The sequence below is a fragment of the Camponotus floridanus genome, unplaced genomic scaffold, assembly GCF_003227725.1.
Source record: "Camponotus floridanus strain SB8 unplaced genomic scaffold, Cflo_v7.5 scaffold52, whole genome shotgun sequence".
In the NCBI taxonomy this organism is placed as follows: domain Eukaryota; kingdom Metazoa; phylum Arthropoda; class Insecta; order Hymenoptera; family Formicidae; genus Camponotus; species Camponotus floridanus.
The window spans coordinates 1,027,273-1,054,790 of record NW_020229681.1 but is presented as its reverse complement, the minus strand read 5'-3'; the positions used below and the strand labels follow the sequence as shown (position 1 = coordinate 1,054,790).

At 34.7% G+C, this 27,518-nt stretch overlaps 1 protein-coding gene across 5 annotated transcripts in view; it reads left to right on the top strand.

The window, feature by feature from the left end:
• The window catches only part of LOC105247865 (protein tincar), a 126,651-nt gene that overhangs the window by 35,363 nt on the left and 63,770 nt on the right, over positions 1 to 27,518 (top strand). For 4 of the 5 annotated variants that reach the window (XM_011252321.2, XM_025412526.1, XM_011252330.2 and 1 more), the window contains exon 3: positions 2,072 to 2,107. The exons of the other annotated variant lie outside the window; for it this stretch is intronic. The gene's annotated coding sequence lies outside the window, so the exon portion shown is untranslated. The remainder of the gene's footprint in view (positions 1 to 2,071; positions 2,108 to 27,518) is intronic. 5 annotated transcript variants of the gene reach the window in all.

Genomic DNA, 27,518 nt, shown 5'->3' with positions numbered 1-27,518 from the left:
CAATACTTTACATTTATTTTTGTTATTGTGACTTTAAGTATAACGTAAAAATAACGTACAAATTAATTAAAAATTACATGAAAAAATAGTTATTACAATAATTCGTAAGAAATGTTAAAGACATTAACATATAATAGTAATTATTTCAACTTAAATTATTTGTAATAAAAACATTTGATTTTAGTAAATTTGATTATTTTTGTATGTCAAAATTCAAGATTATTTGAAGATTTACTTTAACTTTCCTTAGAATATTAAATTGGCATTGAGACATATTGATTGTTTTAAAATCATTATGTTAAAAATACTCACAATAATATTCCATTTCTAAGAGACATGTACAAAGTGTCAAGTTATGAAGTTGACATAAATGTAACACATGAAAACGTTATAAAAATAATAACATAGGTTATATGTTAATTTTACATTCAAGTATTTCAATAATAATCAAAACGTGATAACACAAGAAAATTTTAACACAAGGACAATTTTTTACTATATTTACGGTATTCTATTTTTTGTAGATTCACTATTCTGTTTTTCCTTTTAAGAAAACATTTAGAAGAGACTGAAAAATACATGCACGTTCTCTTTCACGGATAACCCTTTGAAAAAGGAGGAATGCGGAAGCTCTTTCACAAAGCCGCTGTGATAGTTTCCTGGATGCTTGCATTTGTGCCAGCCAATACACGTTTTCGGATACTTTTGCGCGATGCTGGAGTCATCGGCCCGTGAAATCGGGCCCGCGTGGGCGTCCATTCACACGCGAGAACGCGCTCCCGATAATAATTTAGCGCTTTAATTTTGGAAAATCTCCGCGGTCGCTTTGTGAACCTAATGATGTGTGCGCGGAAGTGCGGCGGTAAGTATGTATAAGCTTTCATGAAGCGCGTTTCGCGTGTTATCTCTCACCGGGGCGGAACTCGAGCGAACTCTCGCTTTGTTTGCGATCTAATGTATCGAATGCACGCTTTAACCGGACCGTTTACAACCTTGTTACTATCCTATCGATCGTGGCTTTTCAGCTTTCGAAGCCCGCATTTTAATTCGCGCTTCATCGTACGAGAAATTATTTTCCAGCGAAAATTATTTTTATGCGTTTCTCTCTTTTACATAAGCGCCTAGTTAAATCACTGCGTTTTATACGTACTTAATATTTGTCTTTCCACTTGGCGTATCTTTTATTGTTCCCGCAAATTATAATCATGGCTATTTCATATTCAAATACGCGCATCCGTCGATCGCAGCCGAAAATTGCGAATCATGCGCGATGAGGAGAACGAAGGAGAGAAAGAGGAATAACCCTCCCCTGATGGGAGGAAAAAACTTTTTTTTTTCTCTCACTTTCATGCAAATCCATGCCCTGTAATTGCTGGCGGGCGAACGGAATCTCTCTCTCGTTCGAAACAGGGTGGCTGCGACAGCGGATCTCCACCGGCCTCGTGTTTGCCTCGTTTGTCTTCCGATTTGGCTGGCTGTGATCAATGGCGAAGGAGAATCTGTCGTTTTCACATGGCGACGAGATCTGTCGAGGCGTGAAAACATCGTGAGATTTCGGGCGATGGACCCATTATCGGCGCTCGTCAACAACGTGTCCCTTTAGAAATTCATGGGGATGTCCGCATAAATTTTTTTCTTTACATTTGAAAATGTTCCCTCTGACAACAATAAATTTTTACGTGCACGAATAAGCGTGGCATCGGAGATATAACGTTAATATCTCCGATGTTTCTTTGACATAAGAAGACGCGCAAACATTTTCAAATAAGATCGGATTTGTTCTTCCTCGGCGGCTGTCTCCTTGAAGCTTCCAACATATCTGGCATTCTCCGAGAATACGGCTCTTGGACTGAATCGTATTCGTCTTCTTCAAACGATAAATGCTGGGTATATTGGAGACTTTCAATGTCCCTTGTACCTCGGGTTGGCGGAGCTTGGTTTCAAGTTTCAAACAGTCTCGTGTGAGCCGGGACGAATGTTTCCCTCATGGAAGATTAACGATTGGTGGGGGAGTGTCTTCGCTTCTTTTCCCTTAGACAGCGTCTAAAAGTTCTCTTCTTTTGTGTTTCAGAATTTACGCTCGATCCTTCCGACGCCCGGCACATCGGTAAGTCGTGCAATTTTAACAACTTCTCTTCTCAGACCGACGTTACTCTGTCAACGATATTACGCTCGTAGCATTACGGGATTGGATGATCTGACGCGAAGAATCTCTAAGAGCTTGAAAGATACATAATTCGTTATCTCAGAACGCATTTGCTCCATAATGGATATTATCAGATAACTGCAAATGCAAGTAACATTTCTGCAATTATCCAACATGAGTATTCTGGATAATGTTTTCACATAAATGTAGAAAACGATTTAAGAACCGAGATCTAATGATATAATTAACTTTCATTTTGATGCAAAACTAAAATTATAATATTACTTGAGAAAGAATAATTTTATTTAATGGTTCATTATTTTAATGGTTCTCTCTTTTTTAATTTATCGTGATAGAATATATCGATAAAAAATATATTGCACGAAAAAGCATAGACTGATCGAGTGACTTATGGAGAGATACCAATTTCGCCCTTACAGGTGCTTGCACATTGTTAAGGTGAGCCAGAAGGCTTATCTGAGGTTCGATGACTGATCGACGAGTATCGATTAACGTTGACGCTCTCAGATGGTTTTTTTACCGTCGATTTGAAATTTAAATCGACCCGAGAGTAACGGGAGACGAGCTGGGGCCAACATATGACGCACAATGACATACGTGCATACAAATAGCCAACGCTTCATGGTGCGCGTGCGTTGGCCGGATCGATCAAACGTGCATATATCGATGTATGCAAATATATATTATCGCGCAACGTTGTCTCGCTACATTTGAACGCGACGATAAAATAAAAATTTTTACTTGCCGCGAATTGAAAGAGGCAGAGCGAGTGCCTCTACCATTCATCGCGAATTTTCCTGATGACAAACAAGCAGCGTGATTTGTGTCAATACCTTATCGCTGAGAAATATCCTCGTGGAATGATAATGTGAATTTCATTTTATACGTATTCGAGCTCCCGGCTGAGTAATATTAATGGTACTTACTGATTGAGTATTCAGTTCGTGATTCAGTTCATGATTTTATATATGTATAATATACAAGGTGTCAATCTCTTCCCAAAGAAAGCTCTTGTAGCTTACCTCGAGAGCTTTTTAAACCACTAGAATAGAGTATTTTTTTATTGAGTACTTTTCGAGGCTTTATGAGGATTGAAATAATCTTTTAATTTTACATAAAATATATCTAGTAAAATATTCATTTTTTGATTATCTTATTTTAATATTTTTATGTATAAAATAATGAAAGGAATTAATTGGTGTAAAGAAAACACATAATTGTTTCGAAAAAATATATGTAATTGTTAATTGGTTACACACCAATTGATTCCTCTCATTATTGTGTACATAAAAGTATTAAGATACGATAAGATAATCGAAAAATAAATATTTTATTAGATATTTTATGGTTTATGTACAAATTAAGAAATTATTTCAAGCCTCACAACTCGAAAAGTAAATGAAAAAATACCTTATTATAATGTTTTGAAGAGCTTTCGAGATAAGCTACAAGAGCTTTTTTTGGGAAGAGATTGCTCTGACACCCTGTATATATATTCATTATTAATAAATTACATTATTGAAAATAGATGAAGAGATCTCTATTTTGATACGTGAAGAAAATCTCAAGATGATAAAATCGTTGCATTTTTTGTAGTTAACAATTTAAAAGCCATTAGTATCTCGATATTTTTATTCAGAAGAAATCGCTTTCATCTAATTAATAAACTTCTCTATGGCGCGTATTTTTAAGAAACACCTCATATATCTTTAACGTGTTTTCCTACAAAAGAAACAACGCATTTCGCGTATGGTTTAACGATTACAGATCTTATCTTTAATCACACTTATGGAAGAGAAACTTAACTTGCATTACGCGACATGTCCTCTTTCTCTCTCTCTCTCTCTCTCTCCTCTCCTCTCTCTCTCTCTCTCTCTCTCTCTCTTTCATTCGCATAAACATGCATTCACGTGTGCATCGGCAGCATATGCAGTGTGAGATAGGACTTCCGACGCGCTTTTCCGACTACGTGACGTCCGGACATCCGACATCTGTGACGTACTGTTGCCAACACGTTTCTAGCAGAACGGATGCGACTGATGACCGCGGTATTATTATTGCGAGCGAGTCTAACATCTATCAAGTTTCTCGAAATTCGGATAACCGCGCACCCGAGCATTATTAATCGATCTCCGTAATCATGGCAGCTTCAAGACAGTTTGATAACGAGCAACAAGATTACTCGCACGGTAGGAAAACACCTCGGCGAAGATGAGGTTCACTGAGCCATGTCTATAAGCATGCCAGCTGCTTTGCATCTACTTAATACTATAATTTATAGATACTATCATAAGTACACTACACGATACGGGAAGATGATTACGCTAAAAAGATATCTAACACGCACGATTCCGGGAGAAAATTAAATTAAATTTATGTAGAAATTGCTTCAAGATAAAAAAAAAATGTCGAGGCGCAATTAGCTCTTAAATTAACTATATTAAATTTAAGTAGAGATTATGAGAAAAAAATGTCGAAGCGCAATTAGTTTTTAAATTAACGAGTTATCTGCAAATTGAGCCTTGAGAGAAAGGAAATTGATAAATCAAACAACAAAACGATGCTTCAACTGTATAATTTAATTTGGATCAATTTAATTTGAAATAACCGCTTTTCGAGAGCGTAATTTGCGAGCGATATAATATCTCTCTTATACAATAATATAAAAATATTTCAATTGCAAAAGATTAATCGATATATCGGATTCGATGGTCGATGATTTCTGCGGCCAGGTAGTGCTGGGCAGTATAATTCCATGGCTTGATCGAGCCAGATGAACGAAGTTATCGGATAGGGCGGTTATATGGGCTTTGAGGTGGGAATGTCCAGATATTTGTGGAAAGCTGGCAAAGTTTCCCCTCGCAGTAGTAATATAGCATCTGCGAAAATCGATATTCGATAATCACGAAATTCCAGAGCTTGCGGCGTCGCCTTTTCTTGCGAATCCTACCGCAAGATATATTAAAAGAACCAAAAAGAGAGTTGACTCGTTTGAAAGCTTGGCGCGGTTTAATACAAAATGCATGATTTAATATAAGCGAAAGGGCAGAGGTTATTTAGTTGGAGTCTCTTCCCCTACTCTCTCTCTTTTCATAAATATAACTGTATTATATATAATGCAGTTATATTTATGAAAGAGAGCAAATTGGGAGAAAATTGCAATAATGAATTATCATACATAAAAAAAGAAAAAGATATATATGATATATATGTACATATTTCTCTCTTTTTTAATGTGATAATTTATTATTACAATTTTCATTAAAACTGTAACGAAAGCTTTCTGTTTCTTTTCATTATCGACTATAAGCAATTTGTATCAGTTAACAAAAAAAAAGAGAAATCTATCTTTTATAAAGAGAGAATTTTTGCTATCTCTTTATACAATCGTAAAGATCCATATCGTTATTCTAAGAAATTTTGATTTTTATAGCAGGACATTTTAATAAGAATATAAGAGTGACAACTATCTTTATATATATCAATTTTTTACAAAATTTTTTTATTGGTTGGATAAAATTTATCACATTACATTAATTTAATAAAGACTGATACGTGTGACACGCATGTAGCTTTCAAAAATATACGTTGACGTTAATTGTGATGGACACGTACGGAAATTTTTGACTTCATTTATTTTAATTGGATTATTTTCATTTGAATTATATTTTGAATTATATTCATTTATTTTAATTGATTTGTCGTTCTTTCATTCTTTATTAAATTTCCCTGGACTTTTTAATTAGAGACTACAACCAGATACAAGCCTTTAGATATATGTGTTACAGAAATGAATTTCTAAAATAATATTTTTTTATAATACTATAGTATCTGAATTAGACATTCTTATTATACAACATATCCAATATTACAACATATCCTATTTTATTAAATGCAGATTATTAGAATCGATAAAATAATGCTTCAATGGAGTAAATTAATAAAATGGAATAATAAAAATTTGAAAATTGCGATAAATGAAATTGTGATCTCTTTAGTCATTTTCTGCTAAAGAGGGATAATCTTCCAAAGAAGATCATTTAGAAAATAAAGTCTGCAACAAGGAAAAAAATTATGTTATTTTTTTTAGACATCGTTATTATTTTACTTTTTCTCTCTTTCTCTCTCTCTCTATGCATGTATATATTTTTTTTACAAAACTGTTAATATATCAACAGACGAGTAGTATATTCAAGGTTAAGTTATATTAAAATTTTACGAAAGTCTTTTTCTACGCTCGGTTTATGGGGATTTTCATCTTGCTTACACGAAATGCTTGCGAATACAAACATAAACCCCTGGCGCGTTAGTATATACGCATCGGTGTAATAAGGTCGTTGGCTATGCGCGTTTTATCGTTCGTGCGCGCGTTATTTCTGTTTCGCCGCAAACGGAAACGCGCTTGGCTAAGGCGTCTGTATTTTTCTATATTTGAACGGAACAAAAGAGCTATGTATATATCATATTGATTCTTCAAACAAAGACCGCGATTCAAAGAATGCTGAAAATAATACATGTATAACTTACATTTTTTTTCTAAAATAATTCAAACGTTCCAAAAACATTTTAATTTTTAATCGATTAATGATTACAGATACATTTCCTTTTTTAATAATACGTAATAATATACATATCTTACAGAAAATTAGATATACGATATGATTGAATAGCGCAATCAAATGCAACTTTTATCGGATTAAAGAAGGAACAAAGACGTTTATGCTGTACGAAAATGAAATTTAGAAAACCATTTGCATTCGCGAACAATTTGCTTCAACGTGTATGCCGTTTGTCAAGCGCAGGGGGTCCAGATGGCAGTCTATTTCTTGCCATGTCGATTTAGTACGCCCGTAACTGCCATTGCGCATGCAGCTGTGATCTTACCGCGGAGATCTTGCAAGTTTGTCGCTTTGGTGTGTTGTATAGATAGCATCTCTTCGGCAAACTCGAATCTTTCTATAAGAACACGGTTGTTGAGCTCTGCATCGAGATTATGCTTTTGACAGTGCTCATCGGCGCTTTAATCTTCACGAAACAATCTCTAGCCTCCCTCCACTTCATCGTCTCATAATCTATGTCTATCGGTGTTGAAATAGCTTATACGGACGGAAACATGAACAAGATTGAACCCGGAGTCCTTTCTTCGTGCGCTCCGCCACAAAACTAATTGCATTTATAAAGGTATTAATATTCCCGGCTGAATTCCATCAGGGGGAGAAGGAAGCGCTTGGCTTTCCGAACGGATTATTAGGGTAGCTGGATTTCTGATGCAGTTAGTTCTTCGAGACTGAGGTGTCTCTTTTATCTGATTTCCGTACCTCAGGTTCCCGGAAACGATATATGATTTATTGCATACATATTAAAGGATTTTGGGAGATTTCTTGGAAAAATTCAAAGATACACTTGTGACATTTTTTGAAGAAAAATCAGTGACTTTTATTCGGCAAGTTAATCATCGAGAAAATTTGCATTACATAGATACCCGCAATCATGTTTATGTATCATGTTTCGTGACGATATCACATGTACGGCGATTATATAGGTTGACAATTATACCTTCATTCATATTGATGTGTACGCAATAAACACGAATAGGGAACGAGAAGAAAGTGTGGAAATGTGGCGAGATAGGCGTCGCTTTGCGTGCGTTGGAATTTCGTCGGTGCGTGCGGAAATTACATTGTCGCACGCCAAGTGACCCATTCTATCGATTTTCTCGTTACTTGGTGTGTGTGCGTGTCAGAAACTTTAACCGCGCGAGTTATACTTGACCTGGCAGGGGCGAAAAACTTTATAACGAGCGAATGTTTTACGAATAAGAAAGGTCGAATGGAATACTAAACGCGAACTTCTGTTTTAGAATATATCGCAAATGAGTGATTCTAAATTCTAAAAAAGAAGTAATTACGCAGCGCAAATGGTTATTGTTGCCATTATTACTCAACTACATATACGCTGCTAATGAATATGAGTTACGCATTCGTTTTGTTGATTCATCAGGATAATCTGTTTACGTTAAATTGGATCATTAATACGTAGGATTATGATATATTCATGTTTATACAAGCTTGTATTCTCTCTAATAGCTTTGCAATAATAATTTTGCAATAATTGTGTAACGAGAAAAATTAGAAACAAAAGAAAAAAATTAGCATAAGAAGAAATAAAAATATTAAATATACAATAGTTTAAAGGACATCTGAGTGCACAGAAAATATCTATAAATACACAGTAAAAAATAAAATATTAATATAACATTTTTACATGTCCCAGAAAGTCACTCTAAATTTTAGTTAAAATAACTCATTCGTCGTATTTTATTTATTGACTAAAAATGAACTAAAAATGTTAAATAATTGACCCAATACTTTACATTTATTTTTGTTATCGACTTTAAGTGTAATGTAAAAATAACATACAAATTAATTAAAAATCACATGAAAAAATAGTGACAATAACTCGTAAGAATTGTAGGACATTAACATATAATAGTAATAATTTTAACTTAAATTATTTGTAATAGAAACATTTGATTTTAGTAAATTTTGATTATTTTGTATGTAAAAGTTCAAAATTATTTAAAGATTTATTTTAACGTTTCTTAGAATGTTAAACTGATTTTGAGGCATGTTGATTGTTTAAAATGATTATGTTAAAAATACTTAAAATAATATTCCATTTCTAAGAGACATGTACAAAGTGTTAAGTTATGAAGTTGACATAAATGTAACACATAAAAACGTTATAAAAATAATAACATACAGGTTGTATGTTAATTTTACATTAAAGTACTAATCAAAACGTGGTAAGAACACAAGAAAATTTTGACATATGGAGCCACAATTTTTTACTGTATAAGATTAGGCTATCATCAGGAAGATTTAATAATTTAAATTTACTTTTCAAAATAAAAAATTTTATCTATATGTTACCTTGTTTATATAATGTTATAAATAAGTATAACAAAAAAACCTTTTTCCATCTTTCTCGCACACACATACAATGTTCTCTCATGCTTAGCTTGTTAATTCCCTCTCGGTTGCTCCATTTAATTATTAATTCGAGAACAATTTTCCTGTCGCATTATTAAGGTACTCCTAAAATATCATTTTTACGCGCGAATTGTTTTCACGCATCAAGCGTTCGCAATTTTCCTCGAATAGAAAACGAATCCAGAAGTATCGAAAATCAATGCATGCATTCTGGGCTGTCTATATGCTGCTCCCTCGGGGCCGCATCCGACTCTGCAGACGCATGTACGACGTGATGTGGTAAGGGAGTCGAGCGAAAGTTATCGTTTCAAGAGGCTAAAAGCGTGACTGGAAAGTAGTTGCACGCGCGTGATTTGCATAATGCGAGCGTTACGATCAGAAGTGATCAGAATTGGGCGTGATAACACAGTGAGACTTCGCGATAAGTGCTTTTTTTATCGTTACTCAGGCACGAAAATACTCCATCGTAATTGATCCGACGAACGAGCCAATATCCCATCGGGATTTTGCTGTCATCGCCATTTCTGTTAGCGGCGACGTTTCGCGATAAGATCTAGTCGTTTGCTCTCCAAGATTTCAAGAGTCGCAATCTTATATTTTTCTCTACATTATTATCAGCATCGTTAGTTTTAAGTGGCATCAATTTAACAGATCATTGTTTTGACAAATAAAAAGGTGCAATATGTATATATGTGTACAATTTGAAAAGGGATAAAAATGTTATTATACGATATTGAAATTAAATTAACATTTTTATGGAAGAAGATTAATTAAATATTTTTAATTGGGGACTTTATAATACAAGTTGGTATTCTTTGGAGATTATTTTGCTTTTTTATCTTTTTAAGATACGCCGTAGATTTTTATACTTCCTAGAAAGAAAGTATGCGAGAGAGAATGCATATTATACGAATCTTTATTACGATGAGAATCCACTTGGCATGAAGAAAGCTCTTGGAATGTAATATGTCATACTCTCTCTAGACAAATCTGAGTACCTGTTACTAGTGGATACAAGTCTTACCCTCCTATTAGTCTCTTGACGGTGAGCTCCTCTTCCCTTCTGACACATCTAAAACCCCAATAGATAATTATCGTATCTCTGTCAGTCATCTTGCTGGATGAAACTGACAGAAAATCTGACATGGACTATGTGTGCTTGTTAACCGAGACATTGTCAAGATCTTTACCTTATTTGTAGGCAAGAAATTATACTTCCGAAATATTTCTCCTTCCTTTAATGCCGTTGGAATATTTCAATGTCATTACTGATTGGATAATTTATTTCACGAGCGTTTGCGTACATGTTAAATAAGAAATTTGAGATATTATTATGTAAATATAATTGTATATGTTATTATTTTTAATTTTCTACAATAATAATATAAATAGTTACACATAATAAATAATCAATTTATTTAGAAGATTTTCAGTGATATGCATTTTAATATCTTATTATAATTTTATTTGAGATATTTATTATATTTTATTCTTACTTGAATTCTTACTTTATTCTTACCCATCAACAACAAAAATTTAAATATGGTAATTAAATATGCCGAAAAATAAAAGACCATTAATAAGTATAATCAATAAAATCTTTGGCTCATTTATAATTTGCAATAGAATTTTTTTCCGATAGAAATTTTAGACGCCGCATATCTTAATACATACGTATCCTAATATTTATGTATGTGTGTATTTTAATTACAAAAGTCCTCTATATTAAAAACACAAATATTAAAAAATTAAAAAATTCTGTCTCGTGTAAAAAAATTTCGTCACAAATTATAAATTATCCAAAGTGGAATCAAGAAATTCTTTTAAATATATCGCTACATGTGAGAAGAGACTTTAAAGTTCCGGCAACTGTTGACGAAACATACGCAGGTATATTGAAATTTAGAACAATCGCAATCTCCTAAACCTTATTTACGAGGCTGCCTATAAAATCAAGGCAACAACGCGCCATCGGTTTGCACTATCCGAAACCATTCTACCTATCGGGTATCGTTTGATCTCGGGGTAAGTGCCCATAGCGACGCGCACGGCGATATTTGCACGTATACCCTCGTGGGTGTGGCGTAAACTCATCTGCGAAACGGGGGCTTTGTATATTAGGTTCGCGTCGGTAATTATACCCCCCTCCTCCCCCCTAGAACTGACGCTGACAATGCGACCGCGCGTTAATGAGAAAGAGAGAGGGAGGGAGAGAGCGGCATCATCTGTGTGCGTCTAGGGGATGACCGTGTATCGGACCGTCTAATGGAATGCCCTAGCTATAGTCTTCTGGATCGGAGGAGAGGAGTCGAACGACCCTCCCGGAGAAGCGCGATTCTCGTCTCTCTGCATCGGCACGGAATATCGAAATCAATTAGCGGATTACTCGGCAAACCCCATTAACAACCTTGTCCCGGCGAGCAATGATTAAATCCTCGGGAATTCGCGTGATCCTGCCAATCCAGCCGAATCTAGATTGATCCTGAGGCAAACAACGCGCGGCGAAGTACGTCTGAAAAATTACAAATATATACGTCGGTTTTGCGCGACTTTCATTATACGCGGGTCTGTTAATTAGCCGGCTGTCTGTGGCTTCGCTGATTGTCGACGGAGGAGAAAGCGGAGGCAACTTAGCCGCGGGTTAACGTAATGAACGACGTGACACAACATCGCGCGTAAATCTAATTAAACTCATGAAGCGGCTAATTTCGTCCGTGTTTTTTTCCTTTGTAATTATACGGGATTCGTATTTACCCGGCTCCGTCGAACGTGACGGTAATGTCAGTCAACAGCATTGCGGCGAATTCGGCGGGAAAGCGTACTCGCGTGCACCTCGATGTCGATCCGGTCTCATTCGGAGGATTACGAGGATTACTCCGGAGGCTCCGCGGAAGGGATGATTTGCGGCGCATGAGATAAGTGACCAAGCGGTTTTATCGGTACCGCCTTAATCGTCGTATACGCGAGCGAGTCATGTTCTTTGTCAGATCCCACGATCACGGAGCGTTGAGCTCACCAATTTTTTTTTCCACCGAAAGAAGATGGAGGACAACGCGACCAAGATAATTATTCACTTCGGATTTAATTGAATATCGGATTGAGGCTCGATTAAATGTACAAGGCGCATTATATCGAGATATTTTTCCTTCATCAGAGAATCATTTTCTTTTTTAAATACGATGCGTATCGTGGAGAATTATATTTTTTTTTACAAGTGATGCGTATTTCACTCATTTTGATATTATATCGCAAATGTTTGAAATTATATAGTAAGTGTATAAAATAAACGGTTATATTTGTTGACACAAATTTAACAGTAGCTCGATAATGATAAGAAAATTCGATGTACCTTTCGGACGAATTTGAAAGAAAAATTCGAGAAAAAATGAAACTTCCACGACTGTCAACTATGCAAATCGTACCATTTGCGATTACAGATTGCGCACTGGTAGCTCAGTTGCCGGGGAACCGTTATCGGCTTATAAGAGGATGAATGTCGAACCCCGGATGGAGATGGCCATCCTACTGGGAGCTGGTGTAGGATTCGCGGCGTTTAGTAGTGTGCGCCATTGGGTATTGATTGAACGGGAGGTAAGGCCAGGAGTTTGGAAACTGTCGGAAGGGTTGTAGCGAAAGGAAGGGGGTGAGAATGATTACTACCACTTTACGCCCAAGTCCGTTGGGTATTATCATTTATTCTCGAGGAATATGAAATACAATTATCAAAGAGAGATAAATATCCCCCTAAAGATTGTGCAACTTTTGTTCTTGATAAATTCCAACTAAAAATCAATAATTCAGAATTTTTCGTCAATTTTTCAGTCATTAGTCATTTAGTAGAGTTTAACTCTAATTTTAAAGAAGCAATATGTTATAAGATTAACATTTTGATATGCCTCAGATTTTTTTAATAATATATTTAAGCAATTTTCTGAATATACTGACAATTTTCTAATTTAAAAATGTAAAAATTGTGAAAATGAAACATTCAAATTAAACGGATTAAATCGTGAGTTAAAAGAATGCTTTATAGACTAAGTAAGATTCTTAAGAATGTATTATATTATAGCAACACTATAATCTAGTTGCTTTGTCACCTGTACAGTTTGTAGAAACACCTGCTCGCCTGATTATAGCCCCTTGCCTTTAAATATGCTAGATCGATCTATGCGATGTCTGAGGCGTGGATTATTCTGCCGAGGACTTTTCGAGAACTAAACTTCTTTAAAAATCCATACACATATTTTTCGTGCACATGTCTGGACGCATAAGTTTTTACAAAACTGAAAAGAGAGAAATTCTTCAATATATTTCAAATAATTTTAAAATCTATTCCGCGTGTTTTGACGTTCACCAATTATTCGTATAATTCATCCTTATTATTTTTAGCTAAAAATAGAACTAATAAACCTACGCGATGTTTCGCCAAACAACCGAAGGCCGGGTCGGTAAAGTTCGCGCGATGCGACTGAAAAAAAAAAAAAAAATGAGAAAAATGAATTATTTGGACTCCGAGGCCACAGCGCACACGAGGCTGTGTGAGTGCGAAATCCGCTTATTCATATCGCGCTTAAACTCGCTCGCGAAGCACGCGTCGGACGTATTACGTCGGTGCAGTTTCGGTCCATCGCGAAAAGCCGGTTGCGTAAAACACAGGCACGATAACCGGCGAAGGCTTTAAATTAACGAGCTGCGCGATGCGACGCTAAAATTTCGGGATGCGTCCCATAAAAATATAAACGCGTACGTTTACGTATGTCACGTAAAGTTGCCGTGGGATCCGCGATGTCCCCTGCATGCATATGAAAATTACGCGTGGTGGTGTGCACGAATATTTCTCCCTTCATATCTCATGTCACACATATCTCTCCCTCGCACGCACGATTTTCGCGGAATTTCCTCGCGACTTTTTGAAGCTGCCCTGAAAATTCGTGAATTCGAATCGACTCGCAATATCTGATATAGATATGTTTAATCATCGCGGGATAGGTTTCTTTGTGCTCGACGAACGATTTTCAAACGAACGGAGGTTTGCGGGACAGGAATACGTGCTCTCAGTGATTTATCGAGACCTGATTGCAAGATAGAATCTCTCTCTCTCTTTCTCTCTCTTTGAGAGGACCAGTCAATGAAACGAAATTATTTGATCGCCCTTAATTCCGGAGCTGACTCGTTAGAAAGATATATGTGCGCATCTGCGTTTATGTTCGTTAAAGTGATATCATATTCAAACTGAAAGGCCGCAAAATTACCGACTAGGGATCGGGCGCCGCTTAATTTCAGAAGATGAGTTCGCATCTACGATTTGAAATCTCCCAATCTAACGTGACTGGCCTATAAATACGTGACTACCGCTAAATTCGCATAGTAGCAGCGAATATGCCTCGAGGAGCAATCTTAGCGCTTTGTTAAGCTTCCGGTCACGTACGAAATATTTACGTGGAAAAATTCAACGCGGCAGATATATTTCTGAAAATGCGGCACACATTTTCCACCTCCCTTCTTTTCTTTTCTTAAACCCCGAATATTTCATGTATAAATCGGGAAAAGAATTACTTTACGTTTATTCATTTTTATTTAAAAAAAAATCAAGTATAACATCAAATATAATATAATATTTAATATTTAATATTTATTTTTAATACATGATATTAATATTTATTTATTATGATTTTTGTCGAGATCCATGACTTTCTCTTGTATGATAAAATATTCTCTCTCGACATTTTTTTCGGTTTCGTTCATAATTCATTATGAAAATCTCAGCGCAAAAGAATTAATATTTACCAAGTCTGGAAATAACAGTAGAAACATGTGCTTTGCAACATCTGGATGTCGAAAACCCACCGACACGTTTCGGTCATATCTACAGTTCTTGTAACCGAAATTTATATAGAAACGATCTTAATACGATCCCATTCCCGACGATTAAGCAGAAACACTCGGTTTACCATATTTCTGTAGCTTGTCGATGGTGTCGACACACCTGGAATCCAACATTGATTGCAATTGCTCAAACACGGCTAGATTGATTGTGCGGTATACCTATTATGTGTTAAAGTTATAATTAGTTGCTGCTGGTTATTTGCCTTTAGATGACTAGCAGGAGTCTAAGGTTCTGAGTAATGGAATTAATCAATTAATAACTTAATGGTTGCACGAATAATATTTTATTTACGCAGATTTGATTTATGAGGATTTACAGGATGTCAGGGCAATCTCTTTCCAAAAGAAGCTCTTGTAGCTTATCTCGAGAGCTTTTCAAAACACTATAATAAGATATTTTTTCATCGAGTACTTTTCGAGTTATGAGGCTTGAAATAATTTCTTAATTTTTTATTCGTTTTTCGATTATCTTACCTTAATACTTTTATGTACAAAATAATGAGGAATCAACATACATAATATGTTGGTTTCGAAAAAAAATATGTAATTGTTAATTGCAAATTACATATTTTTTTCTAAAAATGAATATTTTACTAGATATTTTATGGTTTATGTAAAATTAAGAGATTATTTCAAGTCTCAAAACTCGAAAAGTACTCGATGAAAAAATACCTTATTATAGTGTTTTGAAAAGTTCTCGAGGTAAGCTACAAGAGCTTTTTTTGGGAAGAGATTGCCCTAACACCCTATGTAACTAAAAAAATATTTTCGCGATTATAAATGACATTTTCGCACTAATCGCATATTATTTCGATTGAAATTACTTCAACTTGAAATAAATTCTTGATTTATTTGAAATAAATTCTTGATTTGTTTGCGATAGTATCAGTGTGGATATTTTGCACAAAAATAACTTCAATTTAAATATTCTCAAAGATTCGCGCAAGATTTTAAATTCCTAAAATGGCGTTTGCATGTCTGTTCTTGATTACATTGCGATAGCGGTACGGTATTTCCGTAAAATAATAGTAGAACATCTCTTCATTATGACCGGGTTTAATTTCTGCAACTTGGCATAGACAGCGCGACTGTTTTAAACGAGGAGAAGCTGTAATCCGCGTTTTATGCGCACTTTCATTACCGGCTGCACAGTGCAAACTTTTAGTATAGCACCGTAATTAAACTTTAAAACGACGTGTATTATAATTTTAAAATAAATGAAAATTTATTTGGTTTCAGTTTATATCTGCTTTAACGCATCTTGCATGTGTGATATTATTATCGTGACGTCAATCGCGTGTAATTTAACAGTGGAGCATGGAAGGTATCTTCCACGATCGATTCTTCCACTCGCATAATCACTAAAATATCCTCGATAACACATCTTTTCGCTCTCCTCGAAATACAACATCGCTACCCGCGATTATGTACACGGCCCGAAGCACTTGGGGCTTGTTGTAGCACCCGGGAAGATACGGCATATCGAATCTATCCCTAGAAACGCCCGCAGAACGGAATTGGGGGAAGTTTAAGGGATGACTCATCGCGCACCCTCCCATCTGACGCACCACCTTACCTCTTCTTCCTTCCTTATTTTTTTCCTGTCTGGAAATATGTAAAGTGATATATACAGGCTGGTTCAAAAATTCACGAGCGCGCTTCCCTTGAAATATACTGAAAGTTTAAAAAACGGCAAAATTACTCTTCGGAGATGCCGCAATCAATAACTCCATTCCAAGTTACAAACTACATGATTGAAGATGGCATTCTCATTTTTTTTTTTACGATTCGCGTAATATCTGTATCATATCGTTGGAAAAACGTACGTTTGGAAAAAAAGGCGCATTTCCATATTTAGCCGGATACGAGAGATTCTCGTCCCATTCTTTCGAGAGGAATATCCAGCGGAGTATCTCCTACGCGTTTCACGGCATTCCCGCATCGATCGGCATCGTGGGTGGAGCAGGAAACAGGAATTCCAACGACTCCCCGTTGCAATGCCGCGGAAACACGTGCGCGAAATGATTTCGGGTTAGCCGGACATTCTCTCGTCTCGTAATAATGCTGCCTTGCGGTAACTTTCTGTTCATTCTCGCTCTCTTATTAAAACATCAAAAATCGCTCGTCCTGTTGCGCGAGATATTTGCATTTTTATTTACCCATTCTCGCATGTAGAATATACTAGACGCGAGTTTACTTTCAATGACAGATTATCTTGATTGATCTTTCTTATCAAAAATTCGAAAATTTTTATTTATATTTTTGTTTATATTTTTTAAAGCTTGGTATAAAAATTCCTTCGATGGAAATTTATTTGGAATTAATTAAAGAATATGATCTTGTAATGTTTGTTGTTATCTTACAATTGCGTGTCCAGATTCCGCGTATCTTCCTACATGTTAAGATTCGTTAACGCTCTTGGACATTTTCTCGAATTGACGAACGCGCGAATGGCTGAATGAGGTCTTCAACCTCGAGCCTGCATCGGCAATCATTGTTTTCCTTGGAATTATTAATCGTACGAAGCGTGCGTGCTCTGGAAAAGTAAATTAAACGGAAACGCTCGGGATATTGACGTGACGAAACCGACATACTGGTTTTGCTAAAGCATCGGTTTCGTTGAACCTGCCGCTCTAAATATAATCCTGGTCGTTGTGTCGAACGAGTCTTCTCGTACTTGCTTATTACACAAGCAGGTAATTATGACGTAGTAAAAATATCGGGTTCACAAATGTGCGACTGCGTGAGATCGCGGCGTCAGCTGTATCGTAATGTATCGCATATATTACAAATGATTACAACATGAACATTCGCAGAAAGAGGCCATCGATTTTTTAGTTTCGCAAAATTTTTTGTATCAAAAAATATTAAGAAAAAAATTATTCTTTTTATATACAGGGTGTTTCTTAATAAGTGCGAAAAATTTTGGAAGATGATTCTTTGTCAAAAATTAAGGAAGATTTTTCATATAAACATATATCCTCCTACATCCCTCTCTGTGGAATTACACTCCTCTAAAAATGGAGATGAAAATTAGGTTTTTATTTTTTAAGTTTTTATTATAGTTTTATTTTTGTTTCGATTTTTCCAACATTTACTCTAATTTTATTTTTATTTTAAAATTTAACTTCTCGCAATTCGAAACCTATGCTATTTAACATCGTGCACGATAATGTATTTTTTTTTCTTGAAAACTACTAATTTTATGAAAAAAATAAAAGATAGATAAAAAAGTTTCTAAATAAATCAAACTTTTTAATGCATATTTTTAAGTGATCATATTCCAGCCTATTAAAAAGTTCTAATAAAAAATTGAATTGGGGTTGCTAGTTTCATCCCCTTATAATAATACGAAAGGCTGAAAAAAATATTAATAAGTAATCTTTTTTACTGGAAAATATCCATCTAATTTCATTTCTTTAATTTGTTCCAAATTTGAGAAAAAAATTAAAATCTACTATAATTTTACCTCCATTTTTGGAGGAGTGTAACTCGACAGAGAAGGATTTAGGAATATATATTTATATGAAAAACCCCTCCTTAATTTTCGACAAAGAATCATTTTCTAAAATTTTTCGCACTTATTAAAAAACACCCTGTATATGAGAAATTTATATATATAAATATATTTATTCATGAAAAAAGTCAGTGTTGAAATGAAATCGCCGAAAATATAACAGTTGCCGACGTGCCTGCCAATAAGTCATCAGCTTGGCAACACGAAGACGAAATCCAGTTTGCACTGGCGCCTACGAAAATGCATATTTGCAACGCTGTCGGCCATAAAATTCCGTTCCCATCACGGTCAAATTTGTTCCATCAACAGGAATATATAGTCAAGATGACATCATCGAAAGTCGGAAATGCACATTTATATGAGTGGTAGATATTGAAAAATTTCATTCATTTTTAGCCTCGCATCAGCTGTTGATGACAACTACCATCTGCGATGGAAATAGCTGCGAAACGCGCTCGCCGTTTATATTTCTCGCGCATACTCATCCACGAATACGTGATTATTATACCGATGAAAATTCCTGCTCATCCATGCGAAATTCTTCGTGTGATGAATTCGCGTCGCATAACCGCGTAAAGTATGCCCTCGCTCATTATTCGAGGCGGTTCGATGGAAAATCGATGTTCCTACCGAGAACAGGTTGCAACACTGATACCGCCAGTCGTGGCTTTCATTGTTATGTCGTCATCCAACCGCGGCGATCGATACGAAAAGTGGAACAACTTCTGCGAAGCCTCGCGTCGGTACCAGGAAGAGAGCTCCGTAATGCTTCTACTTCGTATTTCCAGAAAATCAATTCTGCATTTCCGCTTACAAGGTAGCTGAAATGTCGCTGAGTGAATAACTTGTGAGTATAATGTACCTCGATTGTATCGTATGCTTGAAAAATGCGGAAGAAAGGGAGGGAGTTAAGAAAATAAAGAAATCAAATAAGGAGAAGTTTTTTTCGAAAAGAGATCAATTATTTGCTAATCAATATGCATTATTATTCCGTTTTCTTTACACATTTTCTTCATTACATTATTCTTTTCATTAGGAAGGTGATAATTTTAATTCAACGAGATTTTTTTATACATGACTTTCGCGAGATATGTGTTATTCCAATAATATTTCAAATACTGTGTAAAATGTATCACAATGCGTGATATCGATAACGACGATATACGCATGTTTCAAAAGGAAAAATGCGGATAACAGAATAATGGATATGCTGCAATGCATTTTAACTGATAAAACGAATCATTTTTGACGTATGAAAAAACGAGCGAATGATTGACATGTTTCGAAACTGGTCATCCTAAAAGGATAGGGTGTTTGCCTCCTCCTCCGCTTTCCCCAAATTTTTTAGATTACAGGCATACATGTATGTGGCATCACATGTATATTTATATATGTCTATATATCATCTACACATATTTACATATAGATGTAAAAATACATGTATATTCTCTTCAAAAGAGCTCTTTTTGATTTGTTTTATGCACTTATTGAAACGACCATATCGTTGTATCAAGAAACGTCAATATAGAGATCGAGTCAGACTTCGATTGAATTTCACTCACAACTCAATTGACTATGAAAATGCTTTCGAGAAAGAAACGAGAAGAAACAATATCTTTGTTGTATTTTCTATCCTCGGAATATCGGAAAGATGTGCACTTGATAAACGTAAGCATGTATATAAGTTTCTGAAATACTCAGAAAGTCAATGTTACGTGTAAGAGTGCTTGAATTAGCGTTTAAGGAAAGGTATATCAAGATCAATATAGTTATTAATACTAACGCAAATAGAAGTCTCGGATATATCCATTGTTTAATAATGATTGTAGCGCGATTCAGACATTTGGAATTACTCGAGAAATGTATTCGTGATTTTATGTATATGTAAAACTTGCTGAAGCATAATAAATCAGGCTGTTAATATCGTATAATGAGATGAGGAAACCACATAACTTGTAGAATTCCATAATCGAAATTGCATAGTCATAATAATAACAACATTCAGTTGATTCATGTTGAATGAAGTTATGATTAATATGATAATCGCAATAATAATTATGTATATTTAATTTTTAGCATGCGAGATTATAAATCTCATTCACGACATATGTCATAATTCAGAATAATCTAATTAAATATAGAAGACGCAATAAAAAATGCAACAGATTTTGAAAATAAAATTAAAATCTTAAAAGATTATCTCTTGATAAGAGAGAAAGAAGAAAATTCAGAAATTTTTCTTCCTTTAACAAAAAAAAAATATATAAATAGAATTATTGGTAATAAGATAAATAGGATTTTTGCTAATTATCAAATTGAAAAAAATAAAGATATAGGATAATTAGTTTCAATAAAACAAGCAATTATAAATTATATATATTCTTGTTTTGCTTTCAACTTTGTTATATAAGCAGTTTTATTTCAAAGACTATAACATGTATATTAGAGTACATAATACAGTACAGTAGAGTCTAATAATATATTACACACACGCGTATAATGCTTACATACTTTACATGAAGATTTTTTGCCCCAATTTACAATATGGCATTGTGCCATTGCTCGCAAGCTGAAATACATATACCTCGTGCAGCAAGATTATTTCCATAAGTTTTCCGCACTATGAGAGTTGGAACAGTAAAAGTTTCTCAAGTTATTCGCCATAACAGTTGGATTTTTCCACTTACGAATTTCTCTCTCTGTGTTGCGACGTGGAAAAAAGAGTAAACTCATGAATCTACCCTATGCATTTTCTCTTCCCGTCTGAAAGTCTGAATCTCATCGTATAATAATTCTCTAGCATCCATATAATGCAAAAATTAATGAAAGAACTTTATTTCCGATCCTCGATAATACGGAATTTCTGGTTTCTGTAATAATACTTTTGCAGCAACATTTTTTTAACAATAATCTGCATTTCTAATAGTAAAGCATAATTATTTTTAATAATTATTTATAATTTATAATTATTTTTAATAATTATTTTGTAATTATTTTCAAGTGCAATTATTTTTATGCGTTGAAAGCAAAGTCATGCGCTTTGTATGAAGAGATAAAGAAATGCGCGTTAACATTTGAAACGCACGAGGCGGACATTAAAGAGTATACGTTGCGCCATTTTCATTCATATTTCGTCTGTCAAATGGAAACTGGCGCACGTCGGTGGCTCGTTGATATTGCCTCTCCCTGCCATTCCAAGTACATTTTTCCCGGATGTGTCTCGCTTTCTGGAGAGTCGGTCTCGCTGTGCGCGTTTACTTGACAATTCCATTACCGGGAGCTCTCCCGGTTGACGGCGGGCGGAGGACACGTGCTGCCGTTCGATTAATCGAAAATAGATCGTCGCAGTGAATGCGCCGACGATCGAAGCTATCGCCGGCACACGGTGTGCTTCCAATTCGCGCTTTCCCGAACGAAAACTCGACACGAGTCGCGGTCGAGTTTTCCTGTGGTAAACTCGTTTCCAGTCGACGAGTACGAATCGCTTCGAATGAAGCCACGAGAGCTGACGTATATTTCGATTGGACTTGGACAGTTTCTCTATACGTATATCGCGTTCGTTTTATACAGAAGCAATGTTTCATAGCCAATACCTTTACGCAGGCCATATATCTACAGGTTGCAGTTAATTATCTTCTCTCACATATCGTTCTATTAATCTTCTCAATCTATATGACAGTAAAAAATAAAATGTTAATTATAACATTTTTCACATGTCCCAGAAAATCCACTCTAAATTTTAAGCCGAAATAACACATTCGTTGTATGCTACTTATTGACAAACTAAAAAATAAAATGTTAATTATAACATTTTTCACATGTCCCAGAAAATCCACTCTAAATTTTAAGCCGAAATAACTTATTCGTTGTATGCTACTTATTGACAAACTAAAAATGTTAAACAACTAAAATGTTAAATAACTGACACAATACTTTACGTTTATTATTGTGATTAAGTGTAATGTAAAAATAACATACAAATTAATTAAAAATTACATGAAAAATAGTTACAATAACTCGTAAGAAATATTGAGGACATTAATATATAATAGTAATTATTTTAACTTAAATTATTTGTAATAGAAACATTTGATTTTAGTAAATTTGATTATTTTGTATGTCAAAGTTCAAGATTATTTAAAAATTTACTTTGACTTTTCCTAGAATGTTAAACTGACTTTGAGACATGTTGATTGTTTAAAATGATTACGTTAAAAATACTCCAAATAATATTTCATTTCTAAGAGACATACAAAGTGTTAAGCTATGAAGTTGACATAAATGTAACACATGAATACGTTATAAAAATAATAACATACAAGTTGTATGTTAATTTTACATTAAAGTACTAATTGAAACGTGATAACATAAGAAAATTTTAACACATGGACGCACAATTTTTTACTGTGTATCTATATTTTCTAATAATTCAGAAATGTGTGATTGCAGAGGAAAGAAAGAGAGCAATTTATCCGTACACATTTTTACAGAATTCTTTGAATTCGCTTTTTATATTTTTAATATTCTTATACTATCGTTATATTACCGTGCAAAAAATCTGTAGGAGAATCGGACGAATTTTTGTCTTGGTTTATTTCAGTATTAATTAGAGCGCTTGTCCCTCTGTTGTTTCCGTACATAAAGGGACTTTTCGTAATCGACGAAGGCACACACTGCTGCTGTAGCACGTAAAGTAAAGTAGCGAAAAAGAGCTAGAAACCGGTATGCTTACAACCATGAAAAAGCGTCACACATCGCCTTTACACCTATAGTTTGGCGTCGGGACGAAAAAAGCGCGTATTTGTATGTGTGTGTACGTGAAAAGCGGACGACGAAGAGAGCTTCCTTTTTCCCGAAAGTTTCAGACTCCCGCAAACGTGACTCAGATGAAAAATCGTCTCGCCACCTCTTTCCGTCCTCGCGAATTACCTACGTCGGCGGGAAAGCGGTTTACGTAACGTCGTCGACGTTTCTTCGAGAATACGTGGCACACTTACCAATACAACGCGTTACAGCCGCGTCGCTGATTTTACCTAGTAAATATCAAAACCATTCGGAATTACACGGAAACTTATCCCGGTAGTTTTTCGCGAAAGAAGAGGAGGGAAAAGCTTGCCGCGTAGAAATCTTTATCCGATATTGAGAAGAGGAGAATAATCCCAGTACCATTTCGATAAATCCAATTTCGCGTCAAATACGCGGGAAACGAGTACTCGTTCTTAATTTCACAAGCAAATCTTATTGAAGCGTCGAATCGAGAGAAGAGGGAATCGTTCAACAATCAGGATTCGACGCTTCAATAACAGAGATGCAAATAGGGAAGCACGTATGATATGTCGAAGGTTAAACATAGTTGAAATTCAACTTGTGCGAGGCATAGCGCACAGATCAGTCGATTAAATTCGCGGATTCCATATTTGGGATTCGATGCCGCGTCCTTCGATGGTAATCTCACGCGTCGCCGGCGCCGTCGCGGTTTCTCGAATTCGCAAATTGCGCGTCAGTATAATTCGACGCGAATTTACGGTCGTCGCGTATCGAGCTATTCTGGTGTACGCGCGCAACCGTCCAAACACGAGGCGAAAATGGATGCACGAACGTACGGGAATTAACGATGTACGGCGTGTGTGCCCTCAGCGAAACGCAAATAGCAATGCGAACGCAACGGCAGTCTAGCGAGATTCGCTCAACCTGTGGACGTGTCAAACCCGCTCGAGCGTTCCACGTGTGCTGTTCATCGACACGTGCGCGCGCCGCGTAACACAATCAACCGAAATGAAACTAGGGAGATGCATGAATTTAATAGGATATTGCTATTTTTATTTTCCCCGCGATATCGAATGTGCCGCGCGACAAAAGTGCCGATATTGACGGTGTTGATGCTTATTTTTATTATACACAGAAAAAAATTCTGTGTTAAATTTAACATATTTCACATGTCCCAATTTATCCACTCTAATTTTAATGTTAATTTAACAAAAGGCAAGTATGTAAATAAATAACAAAAGTAATATGTTTAAAAATTAACACTTAAACTTTATCTGGAAATAAAAGTTGATGTTAAATTAACATATTTATAATGTTAAATTTAATTAAAAGAAAATGTTATTCTTACACTTTTGTGATAAATAACAGAAGAGATATGTCGATCTAGTATATGGAAACTGTAGAGAGAAAAATAATACAACTTATCTGTTCATTTTAACATATAACATATCTCATCAAAAATTCGTGCATTTACATATTAGTTGTTTTAGCTCTTAGAAACAGTGAATATTAACTCAACGCAGAAATGTCAAAGTAACGCAACGATAATATGTTACATTAACATAAGAGTATGTTAAAAATTTAACACAATTTTTACACGAGACAATTTTAACAGAAATACAAAATGTTTTTTACCGTGATAGAGATATCGTCTACGAGATAATCGAAGGATTATTCTCTTATATTTCTGTAAATAAATTAACAAAGTGCAAATAATTAATAATTAATTTAGCGTCAAAATATGGGCAGAAAAAATGAGAAGTGAATTTCTGAGGAAAAATCTTTTTATTACATACATCAATTTATATAATCTTGTCAGTGTTGTGAAAAATAATACAAGTTATAAATCAACATACATGTCTATATAAAAGAAAATATTTTTTAATCTACTAATTTTCAATTTATTTGTTTTTTGCCTTTTCTTTCTTTTCATTAACCATTCTTAATAATTCTTGATATCGTGATAAATATAACCATTTTATATAAATAATATAACGTTTTATATAAATTGCTACGATCAATCAACGTAATTATACCCGCAATCGTTTTTTGCGCTTGAAATAAAGTTCGCGTCATCCAATAAATATGCAATGTGTAATAGTGAAATGATAATTAATGGATAATTTCCGATGTTTCCTTCGAGATACCATCCATCACGATATTCCCGCGAGACTAATCTCGTTGATAGGCATCGTAATCATGCGTATCAAGGATGTGATAGGAAATAGGGACAGACGCATGGAGAAAAATGGGAAAAAATTCTCTAATTCGTCTTACATTTAATTCAAGTCATTTTCATAAATTATACTAAAACATATCTATATACATATATTATAAATATTACAATATAATGTTAATAAAACTCACGCGTTTTCACGAAAAAAAATGAATCATATCTCTTATTCGGATAGAATCGAGATTAATGATTTTTTTCTCGGAAGACAGATATTGCGAATTTCCTAAGGGATGAGGGGAAATGTCTCGACACGTCGCAGGAAAATACAATGCCGTACTTTCTGTACTCATAGAAATATAATGCCACAATTAAATGCACGTTAACGTACGCTTCGAGAGGCACTCTAGTCGAACGAGAGCTTGGTTATCGTCTACTTTGTCATTACAGAATGAGAACTTTGGAAATTCGCCCACGTGGATAATTCGACGACACGACTGCCTGCCTTATTCCTACTCTCTCATTTCCATTCCTTTCTCTACATTTCTCTTCTTCGTCTGTTTTGGTAATGTGGATGAGGCCGTAATTTCTAAATTTAATTCTCTTAATTAGAGAATTCGGTTAATTATATATAGCAGAGAGTACATTAATTATAGAATTGTATCTCGGATAAAGTTTACAGAAATCCGTGTAACCGTGGAGAAAACTAAAATACAAATGAAACTCGATGCAAGTAAAGAATAGTTGATAAATGGAATCGTGGAACACAAAATGGAATACACAGTAAAAAATAAAATGTTAATTATAACATTTTTACATGTCCCAGAAAGTCACTCTAAATTTTAGTTAAAATAACTCATTCGTCGTATTTTATTTATTGACAAACTAAAAATGTTATTATAAATAATTGACACAATACGTTATATTTATTTTTGTTCGACTTTAAGTATAATGTAAAAATAACATACAAATTAATTAAAGATTACATGAAAAAATAGTTACAATAACTCGTAAGAATGGTTGTAGGATATTAACATAGTAATTATTTTAACTTAAATTATTTGTAATAGAAACATTTGATTTTATTAAATTTTTTTTATTTTGTATATCAAAGTTCAAGATTATTTAAAAATTTACTTTGACTTTTCTTAGAATGTTAAACTGACTTTGAGACATGTTGATTGTTTAAAATGTGTGTGTTGTGTGTGTGATTATGTTAAAAATACTCAAAATAATATTCCATTTCTAAGAGACATATACAAGGTGTTAAGTTATGAAGAAGTTGACATAAATGTAACACATGTAAACGTTATAAAAATAATAACAAATAAAAATCGTATGTTAATTTTACATTAAAGTACTAATCAAAACGTGATAACACAAAAACATTTTAACATATAGACGCACAATTTTTTACTGTGCATTTATAATGCAATGCGATAAATTATATATATATATATATATATATATATATATATATATATTTCGAGACATTTTCTATATTAATTGACATAATTATTGGCGATATTCGTGTATACGAGACAAGATCCAGGAAATTAGATCCACAGTTAATTGATCAGCGTCGACGGCGCATCTGGTCAGCCGCTAATAATCGCGGTGCCGCATGAACTTCAACCTTGATAAGAAGCGACTTCGCCCGATCGATGTGCCCGCCGCGGCGGTTAATTAATGTTCTCGGGTATTTGCGTCGCGAGACTGGGCCCGATCGATAAATTTAGGATGGCGCGGAAACTAGTTTGCGTGTAACACAGGATAATTGTCGGTAAACTATACGAAGGGCGCTGAAGATCTATTTAGAAGTTACAAAGCGTTCGCAAGCCGGCACAAAGTTATATATATATTGCTTAGATTAAATTAATTAAAATTTACCCAATCAAATTTATGTTTATATATAATTAATATTTGTGCGCGTAAATTTACGAGAGCGAGACCAAATAATCGAAGCCTCTCGTGGGATTGTTAATTTATCGCGGGAAAACATTTGATAAAAGACGA